General features: G+C 28.6%; 1 long non-coding RNA gene across 4 annotated transcripts in view; it reads right to left on the reverse strand.

Annotated features, from left to right (window-relative positions):
- Positions 1-496: 496 nt before the first annotated feature.
- The window catches only part of LOC147816991 (uncharacterized), a 101402-nt gene continuing 77798 nt past the window's right edge, over positions 497-24100 (reverse strand). For 3 of the 4 annotated variants that reach the window (XR_015429766.1, XR_015429763.1, XR_015429767.1), the window contains 2 exons: positions 11278-11365; positions 4132-4384 (listed from right to left, as the gene is read on the reverse strand). This is a non-coding gene — a long non-coding RNA (uncharacterized LOC147816991). Of the gene's footprint in view, positions 670-4131; positions 4385-11277; positions 11366-24100 lie in introns of those variants that run through there. The other variant, XR_015429759.1, reaches the window with a different exon arrangement.

The following is a 24100-nucleotide window of genomic DNA, read 5'->3' on the forward strand; positions in this document are numbered from 1 at the left end:
ACTCGAACCTGTTATATGTTCATTGTCGAGACTACAAGAACTAATTTAGCCATACGCGACCTAATCTTTATAACATATGGCCAGCGAAAATGGTGTTAAGTTTCTCTACATAAGTAAGAATGTTAATTAACGAGGTTAAATAAGTACCGAGCCGTATCGCACATCGCATTAGTTAAAATATATTTCTTTCTTATCTACTTTTGTTATTCACCTAATATTTATTATTTGTTTATGCATTTTATTGTACCCGTCATATATTTTTGTTTGTGTATCTGGTAACTTTGATGTATAATAAGTCTACATAGCTTCGTACCTGTCCTTGTGTTAAGTCTCTGTGTAAATATGTATATGTCACAGAAGAGGATTAATTGCTTAGCCTAATATTTCCCTACCTTGCTAAAAATTCCTGTTTTCGTTGTGAAAGATGACGCCCACACAAAATATATTTTACTTACATCACTGGTTTAGCATATACAAAATAAACTATAGCATAATATCATACAGTGTTACTCATTTTTAGTTATTAGATATTTTAACCTAAGTATGGCGGAACATATCCAGATCCATCGTGATAAGCATATGAGATGAGTGTTGACCACTCAATCCCTGTTTATTCTGTATCCTTGGAGAGAGAAAAAAACTGAAGAACCATCGTCAGAGTGGGAGTACCTAGAACAACACGAGAAAAGTTTCATTACACCTTTTAAGAACTTCCAAACAAAAGGATGCATTTAATCGCGTTTGTAGACTTCGAGTCCTCCTGATTTCCTTAAACGTTCTGTTGTGACAATTTGAAAGATTTTTTTAAAGAACGTGTCCATGCAATAAAAAATTTGATCTACCTGAAGTTCAGTAATCCTTCTCTGCAGAACGATGTGCAGTTTTATGTTCTGTCTATCTTCACTCCATCTCCTCTCTTGTTTCTGCAGAGTGCAGGGTTAGTGAGGGGGAGGGAGTGAAATAAATGCTGGCGTCATAACAACAGATCTGAGAGTTTAACTGATAAAACGTCTATTTTATTAAAAATAAAAGTTCTATATTCGCTCTAGGTTGAATATCGAATTAGACTCAATTTACTAAAGATAACTAGTTAGCGAAGGAAACCGGGATGTGTCAACTTTCCATTTACATTTACTGCAGTGATATTTGATATTTTAAAATTATCCTCTTTATTACTTGCATTTTATTATCATTTCACCACCATTCATTGCTCATTTTCTTCTCAACTGCAAAATGACTCTTCCTTTGAATTTGCATTTTATAAAATATTTCGCTTTATGTAATGCCTTTGACTAAGAATTTTGAAATTTGGCTAATATTTTTTTATATTCAGCTAATTTCCTGGCTAATAATTTAAATTCCTTCATGTTGGTCCTGTATCTATCTCACCCTCTTTCGCTGTGTATGTAAGTATGTATGGGTGTGTGTGCTACATAAAGAGCTTCAATTAATCACTTTATTTATTTATCTAAATTTCTTTCTTAAACTATTATTCTAGACAAAAAGGTCTTTCTCACACGTTAATACTCACATCCTGTCTTTTAATCTACAATTTTGGTTTTCAAGTTCTGTATTATGTGTGTGTTAAGCATTTTAACGTTTTTCCCTTTGCTATCTCGTGAGTAGGACTTTTCCCCTCAACCTAATTAGCAGACCAATTATAACTTTTTAAATTTCCCTTATCCCCTAAAACGAAACATTTTACGAAGATGATTGTTCTCTTTCTAATAATTATTAAATAAATATTGTGCCCTCTTCTATTGCTCCCGATGTTCCCAATATTGCCCATTGAGGTTGAGGGTTGCGTTTATGAATTCATTCAGCACGATGTGGCGGTCCCTTATAACGTAACAGAACATAATATATCTGCGAATGAAAAGTTCTATCATTAGGTATAACTGGTTTCGAGCTTTTGCTGGAAGGCGGTGGTAAATCTTAGGTTTTATCAGATTGCTTGGTGAAAGTCCGAATTTTATATTAGAGCAAACTTCGGGCTTTTAGTAAGCTACTTTCGTAAATACTAGGTTTTACCAATAAATCTTAAGATTTACAAGACTTCGGCCTTTTACAGTAACATAATTATTCTCAGGCACTCTTAATTAGTAACTTTACAATCGCGATCCTTTTCTGATCATTTCCTTACAGGGTTTCAAATTCTAATATAATAAAATATTTACATGTATAATAAAATATTTCCAATATAATAAAATATTTACATAATAAAATATTTACATGTAATTAATTTTTTTCTTTTAATTTGAATACAGTTGCAAGGAATAGAGTATAGAATATATATGGAATTCGTATAGAATAGGGTATGCAGAATGGTTTTCTAGGTCTGATTAAGACTGTAAGATTAAAAGAACAAAAAATTAAATTAAGAGTGCAAATCTTTCATTCCAAATATTTCAATTTGTTTACTTATGAGCATTCCTTATTAAACATTTTTTAGTTTATTATAAGTAATGTTTTCTTTATAAAAAATTTAAATTTTTCTATAAAAATAGTCAAAAAACTTTTTTTTTTGTTTGAAATTAAATGACAAAACATTATATGTTTCCGTATGTTTTACATTATTTTAATTTTTGAAGTAATTAGATTCCTAAAATTATGGGATGTAAAGTTTAAATAGACTATTAAGATTTCTCTCTTACAAATATATATATATTAATATTTAATGACATATATATTTGTTCCTTTCTTTAAAAAAAACAAAAAACAATAGATTCTATTTTGACATCTATATTGTCACTGCGTTGCGAATAACGACACGCGATTACGAAAATTAATTTTCACTTTTTGATGCAGCTCCAGACGGCTGCATTATAAATTCATATAGGTTTCCTGTGCTTTTATTTATTGCTCTTTGGCAATTTACACGCGTTTGTGTTTGTGTTTTTTTTTGTTTTTGTTTCTGATATTTTGATTCGATAACAAGACTAGACACTACTCCATAGTTGATCAGCAATATATAATTTAAAATAGTCGCGTATTTGTAAAAGAAGTTTAGATTTTTTCCGAAAATGTCGCTTTTGAGCTACTTTTTGTAAAAATAATTTGGGCTAAAAAGAAGATATAGAAGGGCTGGTTCATTTCATACTCAAAGCTGACGTCACGCCGCACACAGATCTCAAAAATCAGAACTAGAGGATATGAAAAATTTGCTGCTTTCAGTAAGAAATGAGCTGAATGTTCGACACTTTTCTGATACTAGCTGTCAAATTTGACACTGTTAAAAATTATTTCTGTTTAAAAATATAGTATTCATACATTTTCTTGGTATTCCTTATAGTATAATAAAAAAAATTTAGAGTTAGAAAAATACAGCAATGGTTGTCATCGTTTTTTAATTTTAGTTTTAAACTCTTTCTGTTAAGTAAAAAAAGGGCATATAAGAACACTTTTACAGTTACTTATTGTTCGATAATAATATGCAACTAGTGCATATTTAATAAAAGTGTCATAATATATTTTATTAATTGTTATGCCTCATTTTAATTTATTTGCTTACTTATAATTAAAAGAACAATTTATTTCTATATATTATCACTTGGAAACAAAAATATTAAATGCTAACTACTAAAACAATAATTTTTGAGCATATAGAAATGGAAATAATACACGTCCTCATAAATATTGGAAATTAAGGCGTTAAAATTAAAACGCATAAATATTTTCAATAATATCATTAAAATATATCATAATTGGAAAAATTTATAAGCATTAATGTCTTTTATTTTTTAAATTCAGGATTTTATTTTCCTCGATCAGGATTTCTTTCTTCTTTGAAGATTAATCAGAATTAAAGAAATTCTGATTCTTCTTTTCTGTTTAAAATTATCCTTAAACGTCTAAATAAAAAACATGAAGTATAATGTAGAAGGATAAATTCTTCCAATATATTTTATACTTCATTTGATGTCACCTTCGTATTTTCTAAAATAAAACAGAGAAAATTGCGCTTTCTCACTTTGTGTTTTATAATAATTCTTGCAGGTCGCTATCGAGCAAGCTGATTTTCTGAATACTACTTTTAAATTTTTGAAAACAAATAAAGAAAATCACCTAAAAAGTTTTTAAAAAACATAAAAAACAATGAATGTATTGAAAGAAATTTAAAAAAGATGCTAGTTACAAGCGAAACAATTTATTTTATAAAGCCAGAAGTTGATGCTTTCGCCACAGTGACGTCACTGACTGAAATCAGAAGCACGGAGAGGTACGAGTCTCTTCAAAGGAGTAAACCAGCCCTTTTATTCTCTCATTAGCCCCGAAAAATGGTATCCTTAGTTGTTTTACCTCATTCTTAGTAGCGATAGGTTACATTTCTCTTGCCAAAGGAGGACCTGTAACTCTTCTTCACCAGAAAATTGAATGCGACCACCTGAATTAAAAAATAGGTAAAAAATAAGAAATAGCAATAAAATCACAAAATAAAACAAAAATAACAAATTAATGTTTTTTTTTTTTTTTTTTTTTTTTTTACAAAATAAATGTGTACAGTGCGCAAGAAAAATCACCCTGAAAAATTTTTGTCTGAATTATTGGATTTTCTCTAAATCGAACACAAAAACGTACTTTCTCTGATTACACATATAACTTTCTTTTTGTTGCATATTTGAATTCCTAACCTTCTTAAGATGCTTCATTATTGATATTACTACTCAAATAGTTTAGTTAGGAGAGCGGATGAAAGTTTGGTCCCCTAAAAATTATCTTCACTTTTAGCGTTTTTAGTCATACTTTAAAGACTAACATTAATTAGATTGCACCCACTCATAAAACTAATTTATCTAAAGATTATTTCATGCAAAAAACAATACTTTTTAATATTTATTTATTAATTTTTATTATTTAATTGTGGATGAAAAGAAATTGAATTAAGGTATAAATTTTTTATACCATATAAATCAACGTATATTACTATTATGAAATCAAAAGTATGAACTATTTTTATTTAGTATAAGCCAAAAAAAATTAAAGTGAATAATTTTTAAAGAAAATAGTTTGAAGACAAGAAGAAATATTTAGATGGGAAGATTAGTATTTAAATGTGGTTGTTTGACGAGACGAACTTGATTTACGCACCCGCAGCTTAAAATTACATTCATACTTTTGTCGATGGATGGTGGGTTAGAATTCTTTTGCCGTTAGGCTAACCGTGGGAGGTTTTCAAGGTCTTCCTTTACCCTTCACGTAGCGCAAATGCTCGTTAGTTCCCTCAAAAACCCCTCCACGAAGGCAAATTTCTCCCAATACTTGATCCAGAAGTTCCATTGTCTTCTGGATTGGGTTCAAAATTATGAGGCTAGGAAGTTGAACATTAATAGTTGCAAAATTTCTCTAAGAAGAAAGCTGAAGAAAGCAATCTAGAACATCCGTAAATCTTTCTTTTAACTGAACGCAAACAACATTTCAAAACATATTTTTCATTAATGATTTCCTTATCGACGAACTTCTAATATCATTTCGGTGAACTGAGAACTATCGATTTCGTAATCGCATACTATTACGGATACTTATTACTGTAAAATAAGTTTTTTAATGTTCATTTTCGTGTAAATTAAAATGAAGATATTTAAGTGCCTTGCCGTAATAGAAAAGGGACGTAACCAGTTGTCGGCAGTAGCGCGCTGCAAGTAGCGAAACTACTGTATTTGCTACTTTCTTCCGTAGTTGGTAGTATCGTGCGCAGTTTTTTAAAAGAAGTTTTGCAGTGAGTGGTACGATACAAAAAAAAAAATGTAGTTTGTAGCGATCCTTGATAACTTCTTTTAACATTATTAAATAAAGAAACCAAGTTTAAACTCAAAAAATTTCGAAAAAAATAGATGAGTAATCGGCCTAGTTGTTCCTGAGAAATCAAATTTTAAAAACCGCACTTTTTCAAAATTTGATTTTGCAGGAACTATAAAGTACGTTTTTGTGTCTGATTTCGAGACTTAAATTATCCACTGCATTTATTAATTGGCATATTGGTGGTCATCTTCTCAAATCATTAAGATTGAGAACGTGGGGATCCGATCATTAGATCAGAAGTTATTCAGGGTGGTCCGTTTTTGCTTTTCGCTCTGTACTTCATTTCTTGGAGGATATAAAAAAAAGCTTTTATAACTTAAATGACCTTTGACAGTTTCCAAGTATTTCTTAAATCACTGTCGAAAAAAGCATAGAGTTTGAAAACTAAAGGAACAAATTCGTAAAAAATGCTTTAAAATAAAAACAATTTCATGTAAACATGAATTAAGACTTCTTAATATCTCCTCATATTTAACCAAATCAATTTTTTATTCAAAATCATTTCTAATATTGGTGAAAATTAAGATATCCAGTTAAGTTTTTGTCTTCCATAAGTAGTAAAGTAGTGACTACATTTCGAAAGTAGCTTCTAGTCGCAACATTAAAAAAAAAAATAGTTGTAGTTAACTGCAAAGAAAATACAGTTTTACCGACCACAGGATGCAACCATATTACACTGAAGAAATCTTCAGAGCAACTGTACGTAATAATAACGTCCTCTATAGGTTTGTGAATGACGGCACGCGATTTGGAAATTTAATTATCACTTTTTCATGCAGCTTGTGACGATTGCATTACATATTCATATTGGTTTACTGAACTTTATATTTATTGTGTTTCGGCCATTTTCACACGGTGTTTCGGTTTTGACATAATTATTTGAATTTGATAATTAAAAGCCTATTTCACACGAGAGGAAATAAGTGCAACTGTAAGTGTAACCGAAACTGTAACTGCAATTTCTCCAAAAATTGCTCGAAAAATCCTCGTGTGATATAGAAATCACGGTTGCACGAAATATCTGCAACTGTTCAGGCAATTTCTTATATCAACAAATCAGATCGTTTGCTTTTTATGACGTTTCAATTTTATGTGATGACGTATACAAATGTAAATAAAAATGGCGGCGATGTTGGTGAAGAGGATGATCGGATGGAATTTTTTTATAGACGAAACGGAACAGTTTTTTTTAGTTTAATAATAACATTTCCTTTAAAATTAAAGCATTAAAAATACTTTCACACGATGAGATAACCATTTCAATGCAGTTGATGTACTACCATAACAGGATATTGCACATCATTTTAGTATCGGTGAGTATGTGGTGTTACTACCACTATAAATAATAAATACCAATTCACTAGTATATAAGACATGTTAACTTGATTCTATCATGAGGTACCTTTTGATAGTTAAAGGTTGACATAGTCGATAATTAATTCCCCCACATTGGTGACCTACGGACGTGATAAGAAATTGTCAATATTGATGGATGAATCCACATTAAACAGTTGATATGCTTAAAAAAAAAAAAAAAATCCGGTGAAGTAAATAAAGTCTCCCGGTTAATAAATAATAATGAGCGAAATGCTAGAAAAAAAATAATAATAGCGAAAAGCTAGAAAAAAATGATGGGAAAAAATAGCGAAAAAGCTATAAAAAAAAAATAACGAGCGAAATGCTTGGAAGAAAAAAAAATATATATATATAATGAGCAAAAATTGAAGTTAATAAATAAAACAGCATTAATCAACTACTGGTATCTGTTCATCGAATTCTATCACAGATAAAATTCTGGAAGGGGAGTAATGTGGTGTAACTACCACTATAAATAATAAATACCAATTCACTAGTATATAAGACATGTTAACTTGATTCTATCATGAGGTACCTTTTGATAGATGAAGGTTGACATAGTCGATTTGTAATTTCCCCACAAGTATAGTACACTATTTTCTAGATAAATTTTCTTTAAAAATATTTATTTATTTTAAGCTAAAAAAGTTAAAACTTATTATAATTTGTTCCGATCAAAGTTTTAATTACTTTAAATAAAATTAATTTCTATTTTTATATATGTAAAGATTTATGCTGGCGAAAAGCTTTACTTTGAAATATTCGCCAAGCAACTCGCCAAACTTTGTTGCATTATTATAACGTAAAATATAATAATGATTATATTTCTTTATTTTTAAATTTTAATCTTTGTTTCTGTTGATTGTAAAAGCATGTGTCCGATTATTTGAAGTTTTTTTATTATTATAATTATTTGTGAAATAATTATTTTATTCTTCTCTAAGAATTCTTTTAATTTTTGAAAATCTCATTTTAAAACAAGTTAGAAAATATGTGTGGTAAATATTTACCTTGTCTCTCACAAAGTTACCCCATTTTCCAGTAATTATTAAAAAGTATTAAAAAAAAGATAGGGTATTATATATAAGAAGTAATTATTAAAAATGCAAATTCCCAATCTCCTTGTCTGTTTCTACATTCATCCCCTCTATTTTTTTTTTTTTTTTTTGGTGTATGATGATTTGCATAATATTTTGTTTATAATTATTCAAAGTTAACTAATGATACTTTACTTTTTATTTATACTTCACATTTATCTTTTGATACTTAACTTTTCTACAATGACAGTAAGTATGTAAGTGTACCTTACTAATTTTTCAATATACTTACATTTTTAATAGTCTTCGTTTATAAATACAATCTATTTTTCTTAAAACAAATTTCAATCCAAACATAAGAACTACAAAACCAAATATACCTGCCATATTTCATTAGTGTATAGAATAATCTTAGAACTCTAATCAAAATATCTGTCAAACTTAAAATAAGTTTAAAGGGGATACCTAAGGACTTAAATGATTTCAAATTAATGGTATTTAATCTCTCTTATTCTAATAATGTGTTGGTAAAATTTTATCATGAAAGTGATTTCTTTCTTTTATTTCAGATATTTCGTATAATCCTGTAAGGTTTGTCTGGTGAAGAAGGAAAGAGATGCAATACTGTTTTTATGAAAAAAATTTAAAAATAAGAAATGAAAATGAATAATGTTCTAATTGTTTCACTTGACAATAAATGTTTTATTTTTTAAATTGATTCTTGTATTATTTAAAAGCAAAACAAAACACGTAAAAGGCTATAACAAAATAATATGATACATAAAAAGTATGTTCTTAATAAAATATTGTTTTTTTCTTAGTTATTAATAAATTTTAATTTATATACTATAAATTACAATAAATTTGTCCTAAAATAAATCCTATAATTTTTAATTAAATTATCTTATACCAATAATGAATGTTTACAAATTTTACAATAATAATTTGTAAGTATGACATTGAAAATCCTCTTATATTTAAAAAACAATTTTACTAAGAAATTAGAAAAAATAATTTTCATAAAAGTGATATTCCTGTTATGCAATGTGTAAATGAATAAAATTGATGATCCCTTAATGCAATGTAAATTAATTTGATGACAATAAAATTCTGAGACATTGTAGTATAGATAAGTCTGACATTATTTGTTATGCATTTTTTAGACTAAATTTTAAAAAAATAGAATTGATTTGATAGATCTAATAGTTTTGATGTTATGAATATTTTATGTGTAAAAGGTAAGTCAAAAATTGTATACTTCATACTTTAAACCCTCATTTCTTCTAAAGAATTATTTCAAAGGACTGTTTTTTTTAATTAAGCTTAAAAAATTAAATTTGAAGAAATGCCTTGCTTGCTTAGATAACAATGTCAGTTGCATAAAGTGGTATAAGTAATAAAATTGTCCTTTCTACACATGAAACTTTTATAAATTTTCGAATTGCTAAACTATTGAATCAGACAACTTGGTTTTATACTCATTCGATTTAGCGTATACACAGATAATGATACCCCACTTGCCTAACTAGCATGTTAAATAGTAAATATATATAAATAAACTATGCTTTTACAGGGTGCGGAGCCAAATCCTTCAACAAAAAATAAGCAACTTTTAAAAACATTTTAGGCACTCAAAAAATATTTTTAAGCACTATGTAAATTGAAAAAATGCAGAATAATTTTCAAAGACTTTACATGATCATGATAAAATAACTAGAATTTGAAAAAGAACTCTTTTCTTGATTATATTAGCCATTAAAAAATGATCAAGAGATTTTTCGGTTCGATTTCCGAGGGTGGAAAATGAAGTCTGAAATTGAGAATATCTTGCAAAATGCAGCAGAGTTGCACATGAGAGAGTAAGAATCTCACCGAACCCAGCTCACTAGACGCACATGCGGACTTGCAAGTATTTCACCAAACCTGTAAAATGATTGGCGCTTTTATACACTATGAATTGACGGTACGCTGAAATTGATCGTGGTTGAATGAATTCTGAAAACGTGAAATAGAAGAATGTGAAAAGCACGTTTTTACATAATACGTGGCGAAAATCGACATTCCCTTTCATAAATCTCATTTTCGAAAAGGGAAAATAAAGCACTTTTTAAAAAAGCTACGCTCCATGTTTTATACCTTAGTCACTCAAATCAAGATAAAAAAAAATCGTCAAAATTCTTGATAGTATTTAAGTCCATCCCCCGTTCACCCGCTTATCCTTTTAGGGACGCAACATGAAATTTATTGATATCTTAACATCATCTTATATATATAATATCATCTTATATTATGAGAATAATCATCTTATATATCATCTTATATTATGAGATAGAAATCGTAATCCTTTTTATACTATGCTACCTCACTTAAAAAACCCTTTTTAAAAACGCTAAGCACTTTTTAAAAACGTTGCGCATCATGTTTTATACATTAGTCACTCAAATCAACGTAAAAAAAATCGTCAAAATTCTAGATAGTATTTAAGTCTTTAGGAACGCAGCATGAAATTCAATGATATGTTAATATCATCTCATATTATGAGGTAGAAATCATAATCCTTTTTATAATATGCTACTGCACTAACGGGGAAATAAAGTTTTCAGAATTTTTATTTGCTGCTGAGAAAAAGACAACACAAATACAAATGTAAAAAATTTAATCAAAATCAATCAATATTCTACAGCGTCTGTGATTTCTTTTTCCTCCCTTTACGAACATCGTTGAGAAACTATGATATAATAGAATCATATGATAAAATAAAATATGAGCCAAAAGTAAAGATAAATAACAAAATATGGTAACCCAATTACATGCAACTGTTCAGGCAATTAAGCAACCCTTTCGGCAACTCCGAAAGGAGGAATTGTGCTTAGAGTTGCAGGTAGAGTTGAAGTTACACTTACGGTTGCACTTATTTTTCTCTCGTGTGATAGAGGCATTAGATTTGACACTACTCGATAGTTCAGCAACAATATACTTTTTAAATAGTCAGATATTTGTAAAATAAGACTAATTTTTTCCGAAATTGCCAACTTCTTAGCTATTTCTTGAAATAAAAAAAAAATAGTAGCCTTAGTTACTTCACCTCGATCTTAGTTGCAAATAGCCACATTTCACTTGCCAGTGGAGGGACCAGTAACTCTTCTTTTTTTCAGAAAATCAATGATGACCACCTGAAATTAATTAAGAATAGGAGAAAAATAAGAAATAATAAACAAATCACAAAATAAAATAGAAACTAATTAATAAATTCACGACTTTCATGTTTTACAAGATAAATGTGTGCAATGCGCAATATATATATATATATATATATATATATATATATATATATATATATATATATATATATATATATATATATATATATATATATATATATATATATGTAAATATATATATATGTAAATATATATGTATATATATATATATATATGTATATATATATATATATATGTAAATATATATATATATATATATATATAAATATAGAATATTTATTACATTATGTATTATATTAGCAATGTATAATAATTAGACCAAATTATTAGATACACTGTAGCGTTCTTATAATTGCATGTTTTGCACGAGTACATATGCAATACTTTTAAATTTAAACATAAATGTAATGGGTTTCTATGGAGATTTTTTATATACTTCCCATTCGTATTTATTTTTAACATATTGCATTACAATGTTAACCAATTAATACACAAACTTAAACAAGCGTAAACCGGTTACAGCCGCGTTAAAACGTTAAAGTTGCAAAGTATCACCTGATAATTAAGATTTTATGTAGAATCTTACAGTGCGTCTAATAATTTGAGCAGAGATTGTTGATTCAGAACATTTAAAGTATTTGGTAAAATTCCACATAAAAAGAGTGATTTTTAATAAAAGGCCACTAAAAGCATGTGCGCGAAAACTTAAAAAAGCAGTTTTAAATATTATAAAATGTGATAATTCTAAAAACAATTATTGTTCTTTTGACTTAGTAGTTCTGTTATCTTTATGAAGCTTTTAAATTTATATTTATCTGACATTTAAAAATAGTATCAACAGGAATATGCATTGTGTACGTTGGTGGGTATGGCGACATAGATTTAATCACTTTAACTTTTTGAATAATTTTGAAATGCAATCCCCGAGTTTTAAATATTTCTATTATAATTGATGTTAGATTCTTTACAATGATTATTGATTTTGTATAGTTAAAATAGTTTTGAATCTGAGATTTGATGCAGTATTGCATTACACTTAAATATAAAACTCCGCATTTAAAAAAAAAAAAAATTAAATAACATTCAACACTAGAAAAATTTATCGTCTTTTACTTAGTCAAAACTTGAATTCTGTATATGTGTACCGAAAATTATTAGCCCCCTGGCAAAATAATTCATATTTTGTTTTTCTTATTATGTCTTATTGTGTCATAGTTTTAATGTCCGTTTATCTGTTTCTTACATTATATTTGTATGTTACTGTGAATGCCCCAAATCAGTGGTTGTTGACTTCCACCGGTGAATGTTGACAATCACATAGTAGCTTTGGTAAATGTGCAAAATATCAAGTTAAGTGCCCTTGCCCGGTATGCCCTACATCAATGTTTTTTAAAGCTCTAGAGCCACTGCCCTCTTTGCATTTAACCGGTAATCCCAACTCTGATATTTCTCCTAAGCTATCTTCAGCAGATATAAGAATATCGAATAAATACAACTACATCAACGAATAAATTAACAACAAATCGGATATAACAAATATTTCGGACATTCACCAGTGAGGATCGACATTATAAATAAGTTAAAATAGAAAAAATAAGTGTATATATATATACATACAGGGTGATTCTAAAAAGATGGGCTAAATTTTAGGAAGTGATAGTACACACCCAAGCAAACAATTTTTTATTAAGGAATGCGTGGTCGAAAACAAAACCAAAAACCGCTAGAGGGCGTCAGAGTGTATGTTCTTATATGAGGCAAAAACACACAAAGAACGATGAAGTTAAGTTATAAAAGTAAATTTAATGACATGTGCTTACAATAAGTGTTCAAAACAGTGGCCGGCAGCGGCTATGCTGGTACAACGGCGAAGAAAAGATAGGCGAACTTTCCCTGCAGCGGCCGAAAGTTTGGCGACAAATAACGTAGAGCAGTAACTCGCAATAGGAATGGAGCTTTCTCGATTGCATCAAACAACTTTCCAAATGCGCCAGCACCTTCGCGTTTTGTTTTCGACCATGCATTCTTTGATAAAAATTTTGCCCATCTTTTTAGATTCACACTGTATGTATATAAATACGATATATATATATATATATATATATATATATATATATATATATATATATATATATATATATATATATATATATATATATATATATATATATATATATATATATATATACATACATATATATACATATATATGTATACATATATATATATATACATATCATAATAAATAAAAACAGAAAAACACGAAGAAAATTAAGAAAAAATATCAAATAGATCTTCTTTACCTTTAGGTATGCTAACAGAATGGAAATGGGGTGTTTATAATTACTTTAAAAAATTTGTTTTCAATAATAAGGACAATTTAAATAACAGTAACAATTCAACAAATTTTTCCAAAATTGTTTAATCTATTAAGCAACTTCAAAAAAATTTTGTAATTATTCCCATAGACAAAGCTAACAATAATTATGCAATCTTCTGTAAAAAATTCTGTGTTGAACTTCTAAATACGGAATTTAAAAAAAAGTAAAAATTTTAAACTTAGTAATTTAAACAATATTGTCGTTAAAAAAATTTTAGCTTTATATAAGAGATTAAAAATTAAAATTAGCAATATACAATTTCCTTACTTAATTATCAGTCCTAAATATACATACATACATATATATACACACAACTTATTTTTTCTCCAAATGTCTATATTACAAAAAAAAAAAATTTTTTTTTTCTTCTCTTAACTACAACATTTACCATACAGTAGCTCGTTAATCAAGTAAGGAGGTTTTGTCCACCAAGCCCTCCCCAAAGCTACGCGCTGCTTACGGTAGTAAAATCGAAATTAAATAACTGTAAAATATTTTTTTATATTCCTTTATACTTCAGTTGTCAAGAGGTTAAGAAAGAGATGGGTATTATTGATATCTTTCGGAAATTACTCACAAAATTGTTAAAAATTAAAATATATCATTGTTGAGTTAAAAAAAACTTCTATAATAAACTAGCACTATCTGAATTTATTGTATAAAAATTTTAAAAAATCATCATCAAAAGCAGCTTTTCATATAATAATAATATTTAAACTATTTTTTTACTTCAAAAGCAAAGTCATAAAACGAATTATTAATGTTTCTTGTTTTTTTTTCCTTCCTTGCTAACAATTCACCTGTTGCTGTATGCTTTCCTAACATACTTATGCATACTAATTATTTTTTAAAAGCATAATTGATGTTTCTGCAACTGTTTTGATTGCATGTCTTTCATTTCAATTTAACTCATTAATAGTTAGGCCATTTGACAGACTTACAAGTCTGACTCTAAGGTCTGAAAGTTATAATTATGTTTTTAAGAGTTGTAAATCTTTAATAGTAATTATTTTTATTTTATAGTAATTATATTTATTTTTTTCAGCAAGTTTTTTTGATTGCCATTAAAAGATGGCCATAAAAGATGGAGGAATTGGGGTGGGTCAGCAAACAGGAGGTTGAGTCCACTGGTTAATAGTTCAGGTTCACACTTATAGATTAATGGGTAGGGGGCTGGGGTAGCTCGGTTGGTAGGGCACTGGGCCCATGTCCAAGAGGTCATGTCCGAAGACTCTAGGTGTATTAAAAGGTGACTGGTGCACGTTAAATCTGTCAAGTCACAAAGTCATCCATGTTCCCATACGCGCAGTTACGCCCCATTACGTCTAATGCAAAGTTCGATGCACTGACCAGGTTTCATTTGAATGACCCTCTTACTTCAATTTATACTTTTTTCCACATGTTTTGAAAAGATAAATTATCAGCATAATTTGCAAATATAAACACTTTTCTTTCAATAAAGTGTTCTTGTAAAAATTGTAATAACTATATATTTTAAGATTTCTACATAAATTTTCGAAAAAATAAAATATTTTCTTAACATTAGCCAAATAAACGTAAACTCAGGTACTTTTTTAAAATATAGTACTTTGGTTTGATTATTAACATTGTGCTACACAGAGTGGACTGCTACAGATTGTCCAGTGTTCATAAATGGTTAATTTAAATATTTAGTACACACATGGAAGTTCCTAATATCACACTATAAACAAGTCTAATTTACACACTACACCTATATATAAATAAAAGATTAAGAAACTATTTCCAGCTCACAATAATATATTTTACATTATCTGTAAATACAATTTGCTTAATATGCCATCAAATATCCAATCATACAAATGAATAGTTTTGCTATACATTGAATCCTAAATAAAAACAGATTTGAGTTTTATTTAAGATTAAGTAATTTTAAGTTGAATTATAATGTTACTATTGAATAAACATATACTATGCAAACAGAAAAAATCTTTTAAACATATACAGTTTCTGGCCAAATTATTAGACGCGATTCTATTTTAAATCTTAATTATTAGGTGACATCTTTGTTGTTTTTACGTGGCTGAAACCGGTTTGCACTTCTTTATTTTCGTGTATCACTCTGTTAAATTAGACGATATATAATATAAATTTAACAATTGGATAAATTAGACGGTATATTATATAAATATAGAGTATTTATTATATTAAGTATTACATTAGTATTAGACGCACTGTAGTTTTTTTAATAATGATATGTTTTGCTCGAGTTTATATGCAATACTTTCATATTTAACATACGTGCAATGGGTTTTTATTCGAGAGATTTTTCATATACTTCATATTTGTATTTATTTTTAACGTATCGAATAACAATGCTAACGGATTAATGCACGAACGTAAACAAGTTCAAACCGGTTTCAGTGGAGTAAAAACAATAAATCTGTATAGTATTATAATTAAGATTTTACATAGAACCTTTAGTGCGTCTTATAATTTAACAAGGATCTGTACATCTGTAATTAGTAAAAAATTAACATAACTGACTAATGAACATCTTAAAAATATTTAACTGCTGATAATTTCAGATTCATCACTATGTATCAAAAATAAATACTTTTTTTTAACGAATGGGAACACGAAACTATTTTATTTGATTTTTAACAATAGGCCAACATTTCGATGCATAGGTTAATGTTTAGAGGCAACATTAAATGGTTGTTTTATGGTCTAAAATTAAAATTAATTCAAAAATATATAAAAAAACACTAGTTTTTGTTTTCTTTTTACAGACGGATAGAGAAAAGAAAATTTCTGGTGAGGAAGTGTGGGCTGTCAATTTAGTACAATAAGCAAAACGAGATGTCGAGAGTCAATTCCTCGAAAAACTCTTGCATTGCTTGCAAAACTAAATATTTAATTTGTGATCTGTCAAATAATACGAAAGCACCAAGGAGGGCGAATGGCTTATGATTTGCTAATTGTTTCGTACAAGGAAGTAGAGGGTTATTTCATTTTATTTTATAACCGTCCCAATTTAGGGTTTAACTACAATTGTTAAACTTCGTAGCCTTGTAATTTTGTTCACAATACAGAAGACAAAGGAATTCATAGATCAAATATTAGGAGAAGGAAGGAAACATAACATAAGGAGGAAAACCGAGAAAACAATCTTAATGGTTCCACCAGATAAAGTCTCCCATTATGAGTTCCAATATTAATGGGTGACACCTGCTAATTAAATAGGTTAATTATTAATTAAGTTACGAAATCAGACACAAAAACGCACCTTTTCTGACTAAATTTCATTTTATTTTTACATATTTGGATTTTTGACTCTAAAAATCCAGGGAGGGGGGGGGTAGCTGCAATAGAAGAATTGTGGTTCTTATATTTTCTTATTTTTTGTGGTTTCCAATACTTTTTTCTGAGGGGGGGGGGCGGGCTTGCGACTATTAATGTTCAATTCCGTATTCTTGTAAATTTGAACCCAATCCAGAAGACAAGGGAACTTCGGGATCCTGTATTGGGAGAAATTTGCCTTCATGGAGCACTTTTTTGATGGAAGTAAACCACATTTGCATTACATAGAGAGAAAAATCCCGAAAACCTCCCACGGTAAGCCTGGCGGTTAAGGGACTCTAACCTATGATTCGTCTACCATTGAGTATATTTTACGTCAGCACACAGTGGGCCAGCATCCAAGGTTTCATGGCCAAAATTAGTATTTAGATAAAATGTGCATTTAGGGTTTTTTATGTGCAGGTAAACTGTGCAGGTAAACTTCATAGTTGAAATTTTGAAATACACTAAAAATACTCCAAAAATACAAAATGGCGGCTGAAATATGGCGAGCAGAAATAGAAAAATGATATAGTACGTTTAAATAGTTACATATAGCAATGAAAATATAATAATTTTCGTAATTTTATACTAAAAATTAAAAGCAAATTATATTTCCGAAGTAATATTATAAAATAACGTGAATTACAAAATAACGTGAAAACATGAAGAAAAAAAACATAATTTTTGTTTTTCGGTATATTTAGTCCACCTTTGCAATACGGGCAAAATGGGGCAGGTTTTTTCGAAAGAAGACAGCAAAGAAAAGTTTAGAACTCATGGAACTTTTTAGAATTAAGTTTCGAAAGTCATTCAAACATTGTAAAATGTCAAATGATAAGATATAAACTATAAGTTTGTCAAGAGTATTAACCAACAAACTGAAAATTGTACTGTAATTTCAGACTTATTACTCTGATGAAAATGTAACAGTAGGGTGAAATTCCTATATATATATTTCTGAAGAAAAAAAATTAAAAGTTACATTTAAAGCAATTTCTTTAAACATATTTTTCATAAAATTTTACTTTCATCGGTCCAAAAAGTAAATTATAGTGCTTTGAATTCGGGATATTTTAAAACTGCCTACACATATTTAATTGAAAAATTAATGTTTTACTTTTGGCCAAAGATCATAGTCTTCTGGCCCACAGTGCAGCACTGTAGTCGGTGTGAGCAGGGTGCGGAATTCGTATCTACCAGCCATCGCTCAGAATCGAACCCAGTTCATCTCATCGGGAAGCAAACATTCTATCCCATGAGTCTCCACGGCTTCAAAGAGGGAGAGGGGAGGAGAGTTATGAGAAATGCTTGCTTAGGACCTTAAAATATCCTTATTTTAATTTCTTTCTTTTTTTTTTTTTAATGGTAGTGATTACAGTGGCAAGTTTTAAGTTCCTAACATAATTTTTTGAAAAAAAAGTTATATTGGCTGTAAAGTATTTTATCTTGGCAAAGCATATTTTTATTTTATCTTGGCTAAGCATATGATTTGTATGTGTCCTAACATATTAGTTGCAAGAATTATAAAATTTCACCCACCGTCCTTGCTATTGAAAATATTTCAGATAGTCCACATTTCATTCTTTTAAGCTTATTAATGATCTAATACATATTTTTAGCAATTTTTACTTTTTTTTTTAATTTTTCTGTTATGGGAATTCGTGTGTTTAAAGATTGTTTGTCAATTTCACAATTTTGACACAATTTTTTATTGTTATAATTTTTTTTTAAGAGAGAGAGGTTTAACGAAACTTTTAGCTGGATTATTGATTTCCTACGATTGGGTGAATGATACTTATCTTCTAAAGTTTATTAACGAGCAACTTTTGGTGGGTCAATGATTTATTTTCAAGGGTTAAGGTGTGGAGGCAAAATTCAAACTTGTGGTAGGGTAAATCAACCATTGAATGAACAATTAAGAACAGCTTATATTTTTAAAAAAAATCATAATATTTTTCAACTATGTAAATTTTGGAAAATGAAAGTTTTAACATATTTGAAATTTATAAATTATTATTTCAAAGTCTTGGTGGTTCAAATAATAAGTAGTAAGATAATGAAGTGATTGGACAGATCCTACCAGTGAATAAACATGAAAGTGTTTGAACACTCGTTATTATGATTATATTGAGACTTTTTAAGCACTTATAAGTCATACAGATGGGTGAAAACAACATTTTTACTGAAATTGAGGCATACAATACTAATTATTTTGAAGAATTTTACTAAATATGATTTAATGCAATTGCGTATCGAAAAGTCGATTAAATGGAAGAAAAAAATTGGTAGTGTTTAATCTAAACCTTTATCTTTTCTTCTTTCAGCTGAGCTAACAAAATATTTGGAGAGTTAATGTTTGGTGAAAAATTCAATGCCGTGGTGTTTGGTCAAAAATAGAATGAAACGTTATGGGTCGTAACTTTTTTTAGATGCTTGGACTAAGAAAAATTTCGAGTTCACCGTGAACATTGTTTTTATTGTAAACTAATTATTTTTAATACCATTTTTTCGATTTCGTTTCTTTAAAAATTTGTTTTTCACTTGCATTTTTTCCGGTTCATTTAAGTTTTCGTCAATCAAATATTACCTTTAATCAAGATGGGTCTTATCGTTATATGCATAGAATTTTTTTTTTTAATTTCGTATTTTAGTACAAATATATAAAAACTATCCGATAATGTAACAGTTTTTTAGTAACCATTAAACTTTTTTTAATATTTAAAAAATATTAGAATGCGTTTCTGCTTGTAATTTGAACATTGGAAAAAATATTTATAAGGGACACCGATGTTCCATCTTAGTCAAAGGGTAATTTTTGCTTTGCTTCTTCATTGAAGTGTTACTAAGAACGTTTTGGTGACCTAAAGCTTTCCTTCGATCGGCTTAAAATTTGCGACTAAATTCCTAGGATGGTATATTTTTAAAGTTCTAGCAAAATCATATTTTAGCTATAACTATCTTTTAATGGATTAATAAAAGCGACAGGCACTCAATTATGAGCTAACAATTTGTTCTGGTACGCTATTACTAGCGATCAAAATGTAGACTTTTTTTTTTGATTAAAATTTAGCTAAAGCAAGTTTATAGCAAAAACCGATTTTTGAGGGTTGGATAATCATTTTATACTATTGGTTTGTTAACAAAATTATCTTTTCTGATTGCCACCTTACCAATTTAACCATAACTCATTTTGACGTTTCTTTTTTCCAACAATTTTTAAAGGAGATAATGATTTCTATAATAAGCCCTATTATGGATGCGAAATTTAAACTTAAGGTTTTTCGGTTAGAAATTTGTTAAGTATGCTTATCCATAACTTATTTTTGGTGGATAAGCAGTGTACGAAAATGTTTGCTGAGCTAACACTTGAATGCAAAGTTGAACTTGTGATATCAAGGTCAAAATTTAGCCAAAGGTTGTTTTGACCAGAAATTTGTTCTACCGGATGAATTAAAGAAAACTTCTAAATTAGGAAGTTAAATTCAAAGGACGATTTGGAATTGAAATTCCAATTTGCGATATTTTAGTCAATATTTATAACTTGCTTTAGCTATAATCTTTTTTATTTCTAGTTCTACTTTAACTTGTCATGTATAATTTTTTGAAGTACAGTTCAGTGAAGACACAAGTCGTCGCGGCGACAATTCATTGTGGGGACTACTCGTCGCAGACACAATTAATCTCAGGGCTACAATTTGTATTTTTCAAAAATTCGTCGCGAGCACAATTTCTTGCAGATTCGATGACACACGATCTATTTACGAAGACAAAACTCTTGCATTATTTACTAAAAGCTAACTAAATATTTAAATTGTAGCCATTTGATTTGCATCCAACTTGAATTATTTTGGAAGCAGAAGAAAGTCAAACAGGAAATTATTAAAATAATGGAACGCCTTTTCCTTACAAGGGAACTTGAATAGACGGCGTCAACAAATGTGAGCTGTACATTTAACGAGCTCTATATTTCATGTAATGCATTAATTGTATCTCACTGTTAACAATTTTCTGTATGCTATTAGTATTTTTATTAACATTATCATTATTATTTTATGTATTTATTTATTTATTTATTTTTATCTTGCAACCTTCGCAAATACTGTATTTGTGTTCTTTAGAAATGATTTTCGAATTTTCGATTAATTTATTGTTCAAAATTTTGTTAAATTTTCTAACAATTCCTGTTTTGAGTTTCCTCTTGTTTGAGGATTTTTCTTCACGGCTGCCTCGCCGTAACTCTTCTTTCTGAAATTATATCTGTTTTCATGGGCTTTGGACAAATTCTGGTACTTTTCATCATCACTATATGTTTGTTACCGTTTTTCAATGTTTTTTTTTTGTTGCCTCACCTATTATGTTTGAACACTCAAACTTCTAAGTTCTATTTTCTGAATCACTACTATTAAGATTTCACTAAATTCCTTGAGGCCTTCTGGTGTTGCCATGAATCGCCACCAAGCCTACCTTTTGGAATCCTCTTTTTTTTTTTACTGAGAGGTAACGTGCACGCACTTACAGTATTCTCCGGATGCCCCCTGACAGGGGCGGGACGGGGTTAAGCTTTGATCTGATTCAATTTGTAGCAGTTAAAATATTACGAAATCATCTGAGGTTTGCTTATTGTTACCTACAAGGGGGCAGAGATACATGCATAAGAATTCACTATTCCGGAATATTTTTTTTTGCAAAAAATTATAACAAATAATGCGGAAAAAATTATAAAATTTTATATTTGTAATTAAAGTTAAATTTGGGGAAAGAAGTTAAAAAAATATCTTTAATAAGTTTTTGAGGTCAAGACATTTGACTATGGAAAAAAAAAACTCTTAAGGAATATTTAACTTAAAAATTTCCGAAATAAACTAAAATGTATGTTGTATTGAATTTGAATGTGGTTAAAATGACAAACGTTATTAATAATTTTTGAAACATTTGTTTGGAATTTTTAAAAAAAAAATTGTTTAAGGAAGGAATCATTTTGTACAAATTACAATGCAAGAATTCCTGTTCAAAATGTTCCTGTTATTATAAATTACTTTCAAACAAATAATATTTTTTAATTCCGTAAATTTGTTTTCGGATTTGTTTAAATAGTTCCGGAGATTTGGATGCAAAAAAATAAAATTAATCGCAAAAGGCTCGAAGGTTTTCCGATTTAAACTATTTGGAACAAATTTTCTATTATTATATTTCGATTCAAAATAGATATCTAACATTTATCTATAAATTGTAGACTGAAACTCTGTACTTAGCATAAGAAAGTAATTTGATTTACCGAAATGTTTGACCAACAACTTTGTAAGCCGTAACAAAATTTTACAAGAAGAAAATTCATAATGTGCAATAACTTTTAACGTCAAAGATAACAGTAAATGCTAATTTTAATAATAAGTGGTAATTTAGGAATTAAAAGGTACTGATTTCATCGGAAAAGCATCAATGTATAACATTTTTTTAAAAATTTCTATAACTATCTAAAATTTAACTTAAGATTCTGAATTTTCCAATATATTTTAACAAGAGCAAAGACATTATTTAAATGCAAATATTTTTGTAATGCATCGCAAAGAACTTTCATAATTTAGTTTTCTTTACAGTTAAAATTTATATATAACACAAAACTATCGCATATTGAAGACAAAATCATGAAAATTATTTGAAAAACCTTTTATTGGCAAACAAAAATGGTCTCTTACCAAACTTACTAGCGCATAGAAATTGAAAAAATAAAAAGTATTTTTTTAAAATAAAACAAAGTTTTAGGAATTGGCTGGAAAAAAATATTTTGTTCCCGAAAATGCAAATAAATTAAATAAAGTATCTACCAAAATTCAAGTGCTAGAATAAATTTAAACAACAAGCTATACTTTAACCAATTACCAAGTTTTAACTTAATAGGTTTATTAAAAGTCGAAATATTTGAATTGAAAAAAAAAAACAGATTAAAAGGCATAATTTTGAATAAAACAAAATATATGAGTTTGCAGACGATTTCAATTAATAAAATTAATTAGATACTTTTTGTTTTCTGTAAAAGGTTTGCAGTATTTTTGCTGTAATTTTAGAAGTTTAGAACTTCAGAAAAATTATCTTATATTTAGTATTTCAATGCTCAGCATAAAACAAGTTATAGCACGCATTTTTTTTTCCGTCTAAAAGTCGAAAACTTTGTTAGGAAAAATCCTCGAGATCCCTTAAGGCAGTGTTTCCCAAACTTATGACGTTTGCGTACCCCTTAAAAATTTTTCGTAACGCTGTGTACCACTAATAAAAAAATTAATGTATTTTTTACTATGAAAAATTGCACAAAAGTCAAAAATCACAGCTGGCTGTTGACACCACTAATTATTAACTGTTAACTCTGCAGAAAAATAACTAATAGAAAAATACGTAATCGTAAATTTCCATGGCTAGCTTTGTTTTAAAATATAAAATTTTGAAATTTTCGTTTGTTGCAAGATATTTCGGATAAGAACGCGTACCCCCGTTAAACTGTTTCCGTACCCCTGGGGGTACGCGTACCACACTTTGGGAAACACTGCCTTAAGGGAACATGATAGTGATCAAAAAAATGTACATTCTTTTGAAGTACACGCAGGAATTTTAAAAGTAAATGCACAATGTTTTAGTTAGGCAGAACATAACTTAAACAGTGGTCGAACACGCATTGCTTTATACGTTTAACGAGTTCCTACAACGGGCTTACTAATTTGACGGCAGACAATGTTGTTGGTTGAATGGCTTATAGTGTTTTAGATTTTAAGATCATAAGTTAGTTAAAACTTAATTTGATCGTAACTATTTTCAGCGGCTATGGTAAGAATCATTTTATAGTTTCGGAGAAATTGACTTTTACAAAAGTCGTACTTTTAAAATTCAATTTTCACGAACTATTCGACCTATTTCGCTCAAATTTTGTATTTTGCCGTGTAAAATTACATCCTTTAAAGTATAGGTTACATAGTTTACATTTCAAAATCTT

The sequence above is a fragment of the Parasteatoda tepidariorum genome, chromosome 1 (assembly GCF_982258835.1).
Source record: "Parasteatoda tepidariorum strain Cologne lab strain chromosome 1, Ptep-v5.0, whole genome shotgun sequence".
In the NCBI taxonomy this organism is placed as follows: Eukaryota; Metazoa; Arthropoda; class Arachnida; order Araneae; family Theridiidae; genus Parasteatoda; species Parasteatoda tepidariorum.